This window comes from Salmo salar, unplaced genomic scaffold (assembly GCF_905237065.1).
Source record: "Salmo salar unplaced genomic scaffold, Ssal_v3.1, whole genome shotgun sequence".
In the NCBI taxonomy this organism is placed as follows: Eukaryota; Metazoa; Chordata; class Actinopteri; order Salmoniformes; family Salmonidae; genus Salmo; species Salmo salar.
In genome coordinates this window covers 803786-812454 of record NW_025547464.1, presented here as the reverse complement: position 1 = coordinate 812454, position 8669 = coordinate 803786, and the positions used below count along the sequence as shown (strand labels likewise).

The window sequence follows — 8669 nt, the reverse complement described above, 5'->3', positions numbered from 1 at the left end:
TCATGACAACATGTGTAGAACTGCAGGATATTAGCGTTATAGTTGCAACAAGAAACATTTCTCTGCCCCATGACAACATGTGTAGAACTGCAGGATATTAGCGTTATAGTTGCAACAAGAAACATTTCTCTGCCTCATGACAACATGTGTAGAACTGCAGGATATTAGCGTTATAGTTGCAACAAGAAACATTTCTCTGCCCCATGACAACATGTGTAGAACTGCAGGATATTAGCGTTATAGTTGCAACAAGAAACATTTCTCTGCCTCATGACAACATGTGTAGAACTGCAGGATATTAGCGTTATAGTTGCAACAAGAAACATTTCTCTGCCTCATGACAACATGTGTAGAACTGCAGGATATTAGCGTTATAGTTGCAACAAGAAACATTTCTCTGCCCCATGACAACATGTGTAGAACTGCAGGATATTAGCGTTATAGTTGCAACAAGAAACATTTCTCTGCCCCATGACAACATGTGTAGAACTGCAGGATATTAGCGTTATAGTTGCAACAAGAAACATTTCTCTGCCCCATGACAAAATGTGTAGAATGCAGGAAATTAGCAAGTTTTTTTCCCTCCAAGAGGCAGACCTTTAAAATGTTCATTCCCAGGGCCCGAGACTTGGTTTGTCCGGCCTTGCACACGAAATCATGGTAAAACTCCTTGTATGATATTTTTTAGACTTATTTATATATTTATAGACTGAGCTATTTAAAAACACTTTTTCAACATTTCAAGATAGCAGTTAGTTCAGTTTGATCTTATTAAAGACAGCTGTATAATTTTTTTAATTCATTTTGACATATTGTTTGGGACCACTTTTTTTGCTCTGTTTGAAGGCTGTCAGCTTCTTCTCAGGAGGAGAATCACTTAGCCTTTCAACTAATTTTCAAATGATAGGATGCCTAAACTAACGGTGTACACCAGGTGTATCCAGTATAAACTAACGGTGTACACCAGGTGTATCCAGTATAAACTAACGGTGTACACCCGAAGCTTCCAGTCTGTTATTCGAACTCAATCAGCATGACAGAGTGATCTCCAGCCTTGTCCTCGTCAACACTCACACCTGTTAACGAGAGAATCACTGACATGCTGGTCCTTTTGTGGCAGGGCTGAAATGCAGTGGAAATGTTTTTTGGGGGGGGATTCAGTTAATTTGCATAACCCCCTCCTACTGCAGTACATCCAGGAGGAGGTAGGATTACACTACCCACAACCCCCTCCTACTGCAGTACAAACAGGAGGAGGTAGGACTACACTACCCACAACCCCCTCCTACTGCAGTACGTACAGGAGGAGGTAGGACTACACTACCCACAACCCCCTCCTACTGCAGTACATACAGGAGGTAGGACTACACTACCCACAACCCCCTCCTACTGCAGTATCTACAGGAGGAGGTAGGACTACACTACCCACAACCCCTCCTACTGCAGTACATACAGGAGGAGGTAGGACTACACTACCCACAACCCCCTCCTACTGCAGTACATCCAGGAGGAGGTAGGATTACACTACCCACAACCCCCTCCTACTGCAGTATGTACAGGAGGAGGTAGGACTACACTACCCACAACCCCCTCCTACTGCAGTACATACAGGAGGAGGTAGGACTACACTACCCACAACCACAGTTCCCTAAAGGCAGGGTTGGGTAGGTTAGTACCCTGTTAGAGGGTTGGGTAGGTTAGTACCCTGTTAGAGGGTTGGGTAGGTTAGTACCCCGTTAGAGGGTTGGGTAGGTTAGTACCCCGTTAGAGGGTTGGGTAGGTTAGTACCCCGTTAGAGGGTTGGGTAGGTTAGTACCCCGTTAGAGGGTTGGGTAGGTTAGTACCCCGTTAGAGGGTTGGGTAGGTTAGTACCCCGTTAGAGGGTTGGGTAGGTTAGTACCCCGTTAGAGGGTTGGGTAGGTTAGTACCCGTTAGAGGGTTGGGTAGGTTAGTACCCCGTTAGAGGGTTGGGTAGGTTAGTACCCCGTTAGAGGGTTGGGTAGGTTAGTACCCGTTAGAGGGTTGGGTAGGTTAGTACCCCGTTAGAGGGTTGGGTAGGTTAGTACCCCGTTAGAGGGTTGGGTAGGTTAGTACCCGTTAGAGGGTTGGGTAGGTTAGTACCCGTTAGAGGGTTGGGTAGGTTAGTACCCGTTAGAGGGTTGGGTAGGTTAGTACCCCGTTAGAGGGTTGGGTAGGTTAGTACCCCGTTAGAGGGTTGGGTAGGTTAGTACCCGTTAGAGGGTTGGGTAGGTTAGTACCCGTTAGAGGGTTGGGTAGGTTAGTACCCGTTAGAGGGTTGGGTAGGTTAGTACCCCGTTAGAGGGTTGGGTAGGTTAGTACCCCGTTAGAGGGTTGGGTAGGTTAGTACCCGTTAGAGGGTTGGGTAGGTTAGTACCCCGTTAGAGGGTTGGGTAGGTTAGTACCCGTTAGAGGGTTGGGTAGGTTAGTACCCGTTAGAGGGTTGGGTAGGTTAGTACCCGTTAGAGGGTTGGGTAGGTTAGTACCCCGTTAGAGGGTTGGGTAGGTTAGTACCCCGTTAGAGGGTTGGGTAGGTTAGTACCCGTTAGAGGGTTGGGTAGGTTAGTACCCCGTTAGAGGGTTGGGTAGGTTAGTACCCCGTTAGAGGGTTGGGTAGGTTAGTACCCCGTTAGAGGGTTGGGTAGGTTAGTACCCCGTTAGAGGGTTGGGTAGGTTAGTACCCGTTAGAGGGTTGGGTAGGTTAGTACCCCGTTAGAGGGTTGGGTAGGTTAGTACCCGTTAGAGGGTTGGGTAGGTTAGTACCCGTTAGAGGGTTGGGTAGGTTAGTACCCCGTTAGAGGGTTGGGTAGGTTAGTACCCCGTTAGAGGGTTGGGTAGGTTAGTACCCGTTAGAGGGTTGGGTAGGTTAGTACCCCGTTAGAGGGTTGGGTAGGTTAGTACCCGTTAGAGGGTTGGGTAGGTTAGTACCCGTTAGAGGGTTGGGTAGGTTAGTACCCGTTAGAGGGTTGGGTAGGTTAGTACCCTGTTAGAGGGTTGGGTAGGTTAGTACCCCGTTAGAGGGTTGGGTAGGTTAGTACCCGTTAGAGGGTTGGGTAGGTTAGTACCCGTTAGAGGGTTGGGTAGGTTAGTACCCTGTTAGAGGGTTGGATAGGTTAGTACCCTGTTAGAGGGTTGGGTAGGTTAGTACCCTGTTAGAGGGTTGGGTAGGTTAGTACCCTGTTAGAGGGTTGGGTAGGTTAGTACCCCGTTAGAGGGTTGGGTAGGTTAGTACCCTGTTAGATGGTTGGGTAGGTTAGTACCCTGTTAGAGGGTTGGGTAGGTTAGTACCCCGTTAGAGGGTTGGGTAGGTTAGTACCCTGTTAGAGGGTTGGGTAGGTTAGTACCCTGTTAGAGGGTTGGGTAGGTTAGTACCCTGTTAGAGGGTTGGGTAGGTTAGTACCCCGTTAGAGGGTTGGGTAGGTTAGTACCCGTTAGAGGGTTGGGTAGGTTAGTACCCCGTTAGAGGGTTGGGTAGGTTAGTACCCGTTAGAGGGTTGGGTAGGTTAGTACCCTGTCCTCAGGACCTTTACCATAATCTATCAGTCTCTGTGTGTGTGTGTGTGTGTGTGTGTGTGTGTGTGTGTGTGTGTGTGTGTGTGTGTGTGTGTGTGTGTGTGTGTGTGTGTCAGGATGACATCATCGATGATGCGGTGGGTTTCGTGGCGGCAGCGGAGATGCTGAGGGAGAGGGGGCGGGACGATCATCGCCGTGGCAACGCACGCCATCCTGTCCGCGGACGCTCCCAGGATCCTCCAGGAGTCAGTCATTAGTCAGAGAGGAGAGGAGGTACCCCCTGTATATAACCTCATTACTACCCGGTACCCCCTGTATATAGTCTCATTACTACCTGGTACCCCCTGTATATAACCTCATTACTACCCGGTACCCCCTGTATATAGCCTCATTACTACCCGGTACCCCCTGTATATAGCCTCATTACTACCTGGTACCCCCTGTATATAGCCTCATTACTACCTGGTACCCCCTGTATATAGCCTCATTACTACCTGGTACCCCCTGTATATAACCTCATTACTAACCGGTACCCCCTGTATATAGCCTCATTACTACCCGGTACCCCCTGTATATAGCCTCATTACTACCTGGTACCCCCTGTATATAGCCTCATTACTACCTGGTACCCCCTGTATATAGCCTCATTACTACCTGGTACCCCCTGTATATAGCCTCATTACTACCTGGTACCCCCTGTATATGTGACAGGTTACAGGAAATACTCATAGCCTGTTATACATTAAAAAGTATTAGTAAGTTCATAGTATGTGAGGATCTTAAAACATCTAAGGTTAAAAATATCATGCATTCTGTATTAGTTGATAGAGATGGATAACATTCATATAATTGTGTTAAAAAGTAAAAAATCCATCAAGCGTACAAAAGTTAAGAATTGTAAAAGGAATGTGTAAACCGTTATATTGATTACTTTATTTTGTGGTGCCAAATTGAAGGGGAAAAGTGTTAATCTGTGATCTACTAAATGCTCTTTAATCTATGAGCCTGAGATCGATTGCTCTGGTCTCCAGCCAAGTTCAAGGGGAAATCGCGGTCTTTTCCTCATTACAGTAAAAGTTCTCAGTGAGGAAACAATACCGTATCACACTCGGGATTATTTCTCCCCTTTTTCAGGGGCCAAAGCCTCATTAGATATCGGTCGTCCAGAACAACTAGCCAAAGCCTCATTAGATATCGGTCGTCCAGAACAACTAGCCAAAGCCTCATTAGATATCGGTCGTCCAGAACAACTAGCCAAAGCCTCATTAGATATCGGTCGTCCAGAACAACTAGCCAAAGCCTCATTAGATATCGGTCGTCCAGAACAACTAGCCAAAGCCTCATTAGATATCGGTCGTCCAGAACAACTAGCCAAAGCCTCATTAGATATCGGTCGTCCAGAACAACTAGCCAAAGCCTCATTAGATATCGGTCGTCCAGAACAACTAGCCAAAGCCTCATTAGATATCGGTCGTCCAGAACAACTAGCCAAAGCCTCATTAGATATCGGTCGGTCCAGGACAACTAGACAAAACCTCATTAGATATCGGTCGTCCAGAACAACTAGCCAAAGCCTCATTAGATATCGGTCGTCCAGAACAACTAGCCAAAGCCTCATTAGATATCGGTCGTCCAGAACAACTAGCCAAAGCCTCATTAGATATCGGTCGTCCAGAACAACTAGCCAAAGCCTCATTAGATATCGGTCGTCCAGAACAACTAGCCAAAGCCTCATTAGATATCGGTCGTCCAGGACAACTAGCCAAAGCCTCATTAGATATCGGTCGTCCAGAACAACTAGCCAAAGCCTCATTAGATATCGGTCGTCCAGAACAACTAGCCAAAGCCTCATTAGATATCGGTCGTCCAGGACAACTAGCCAAAGCCTCATTAGATATCGGTCGTCCAGAACAACTAGCCAAAGCCTCATTAGATATCGGTCGTCCAGGACAACTAGCCAAAGCCTCATTAGATATCGGTCGTCCAGAACAACTAGCCAAAGCCTCATTAGATATCGGTCGTCCAGAACAACTAGCCAAAGCCTCATTAGATATCGGTCGTCCAAAGGAAGTCTGTAGACGGGAGTGTTTATGCGTCTATACAGAACAACTGGCGTAATTTCCCGGACTATTAAGCGCACCTGAATATAAGCCGAACCCACTGAATTTTAAAAAAGTATTATTTTGAACATAAATAAGTCGCACATGTCTATAAGCCGCAGGTGCCTACCGGTACATTGAAACAAATTAACTTTACACAGGCTTTAATGAAACACGGCTTGTAACAACAATAAATAGGCTTTAACGAAACACAACTACAAAATGAGGATGTGATTTGCTCGGGTTTCCCAAAAACATGATTTGCTGGTTGGGGTAAGTTTCTCAAAAGCATGTGAAATCACAAAAAAAAAGTGTCTTGGACCCTTACTATGAAATTCAACTTACATAAATAAAATAGATTTAGTTGTTTAAAAAAAAGAACTTCTCCTGTAAGGTAGTGTTATTAAAATGGAGGTGAAATGTCTTTAAAAAGTGGGTGTTAACGAAATGTCTGTGTGGCACTCTTCCCCCTCCCACTACACTTTCTCCCTCCCCTCCCAGGATGTGAAGTTAAAGAACATGGGTTCTTGGCCCAGCGTTCTCAGTCCACCCCCGCCTCCGCTGTCCGCTCCTCTAGCGACAGCTTCGAACAGGTCCGTCGCGTCGCCCGAGAGAAGGAGAGAGAGAAACAGCTAAAAGCACAGGCCAGGAGAGAGCAGGAGAAACTACGGTAAGAGGGAAGGATGGAGGGAGGGAAAGGGAGGAGGAGGAGGAGGAGGAGAGGGAGAAGACCTCTCAGCCGAGGTAGAAACTATGGTGAGAAAAAAGGGAAGGATGGATAAAGGGAGAAGCTCATTCTAGCACCCCATCTAAGCTCATCCCCCTCTGACACTCCACTTTCTCTTCTCCAGTAGCCGTGACGACGAGGACCCTGTGGAGCAGCAGGGGAGGGGGCGTGTCCAGGAGGACACTCGCCGTCGCCAGGAGCAACTTTCGCCTCAACCCCTCCCGCCGACTCCCCACAGGCCCCTCCCACTCAACAGGCCACACCCTCGGCCGCAGCAGAACGCCATGGACCAGCAGAGGGAGCTGGCGAGACGCCGCGAGCAGGAAAGGAGGAGGAGAGAGGTGGTAATACTTTATAGCAGTAATACTACTATAATACTAACATGTTATACTAGTATAGCAGGAGAGAGGTGGTAATACTTTATAGCAGTAATACTACTATAATACTAACATGTTATACTAGTATAGTAGGAGAGAGGCAGTAATACTACTATAATACTAACATGTTATACTAGTATAGCAGGAGAGAGGCGGTAATACTTTATAGCAGTAATACTACTATAATACTAACATGTTATACTAGTATAGCAGGAGAGAGGCGGTAATACTTTATAGCAGTAATACTACTATAATACTAACATAAAATACTAGTTTAGCAGGAGAGAGTTGGTAATACTTTATAGCAGTAATACTACTATAATACTAACATGATATACTGGTATAGCAGGAGAGAGGTGGCAATACTTTATAGCAGTAATACTACTATAATACTAACATGTTATACTAGTATAGCAGGAGAGAGGCGGTAATACTTTATAGCAGTAATACTACTATAATACTAACATAAAATACTAGTTTAGCAGAAGAGAGGTGGTAATACTTTATAGCAGTAATACTACTATAATACTAACATGTTATACTAGTATAGCAGGAGAGAGGCGGTAATACTTTATAGCAGTAATACTACTATAATACTAACATGTTATACTAGTATAGTAGGAGAGAGGCGGTAATACTTTATAGCAGTGATACTACTATAATACTAACATGTTATACTAGTATAGCAGGAGAGAGGCGGTAATACTTTATAGCAGTAATACTACTATAATACTAACATAAAATACTAGTTTACCAGAAGAGAGTTGGTAATACTTTATAGCAGTTATACTACTATAATACTAACATAAAATACTAGTTTAGCACAAGAGAGGTGGTAATACTTTATAGCAGTTATACTACTATAATACTAACATAATATACTGGTATAGCAGGAGAGAGGTGGCAATACTTTATAGCAGTAATACTACTATAATACTAACATAAAATACTAGTTTAGCAGAAGAGAGGTGGTAATACTTTATAGCAGTTATACTACTATAATACTAACATAATATACTTTTCTAGCAGAAGAGAGGTGGTAATACTTTATAGCAGTTATACTACTATAATACTAACATAATATACTTTTCTAGCAGAAGAGAGGTGGTAATACTTTATAGCAGTTATACTACTATAATACTAACATGTTATACTAGTATAGCAGTAATACTACTATAATACTAACATGATATACTGGTATAGCAGGAGAGAGGAGGAGAGAATCATCATAAAGATACGTATTAATATATGTATATTCTTGTTATATTATGTATATTCAGTTATATTACAATAATACAGAGGAGAGGTAGTTTAGCTGAGAAAAGATGGGAAAGATTAACACTGCATCTAATTCCTCTCTCTCTCGCTCTGTCTCTCATCCCCCTCTCTCTACAGATGGCGGACACCATTGACATCAACTTCCAGAGCGACTTGATGGTCATCTTTGAAGAGAACCTTTTCTGAGAGAGAGATTGAGAAAGGAGGAGAGGGAGAGAAAGAGATATGAACTCTACCTTATCCCACCATGGCTGGGATTTCACACACAACACCCTCCCTCCCTCTGATTAGAGACCCCAGACCAGGATGTGAGCTCCAGAGACTTGAAGGAGACTGAGGTGAGGTACAGTAATAAGGAGTAGCCCTCCCTCCCTCCCTCTGATTAGAGACCCCAGACCAGGATGTGAGCTCCAGAGACTTGAAGGAGACTGAGGTGAGGTACAGTAATAAGGAGATGCCCTCCCTCCCTCTGATTAGAGACCCCAGACCAGGATGTGAGCTCCAGAGACTTGAAGGAGACTGAGGTGAGGTACAGTAATAAGGAGATGCCCTCCCTCCCTCTGATTAGAGACCCCAGACCAGGATGTGAGCTCCAGAGACTTGAAGGAGACTGAGGTGAGGTACAGTAATAAGGAGAAGCCCTCCCTCCCTCTGATT

General features: G+C 44.9%; 1 long non-coding RNA gene across 1 annotated transcript; it reads left to right on the top strand.

Annotated features, from left to right (window-relative positions):
* The first annotated feature begins 3715 nt into the window (after positions 1-3715).
* LOC123731876 (uncharacterized) lies at positions 3716-8415 on the top strand. Its single transcript, XR_006762896.1, has 4 exons — positions 3716-3804; positions 6132-6300; positions 6482-6698; positions 8130-8415. It is a non-coding gene; the product is annotated as an uncharacterized lncRNA (long non-coding RNA).
* Positions 8416-8669: the final 254 nt, after the last annotated feature.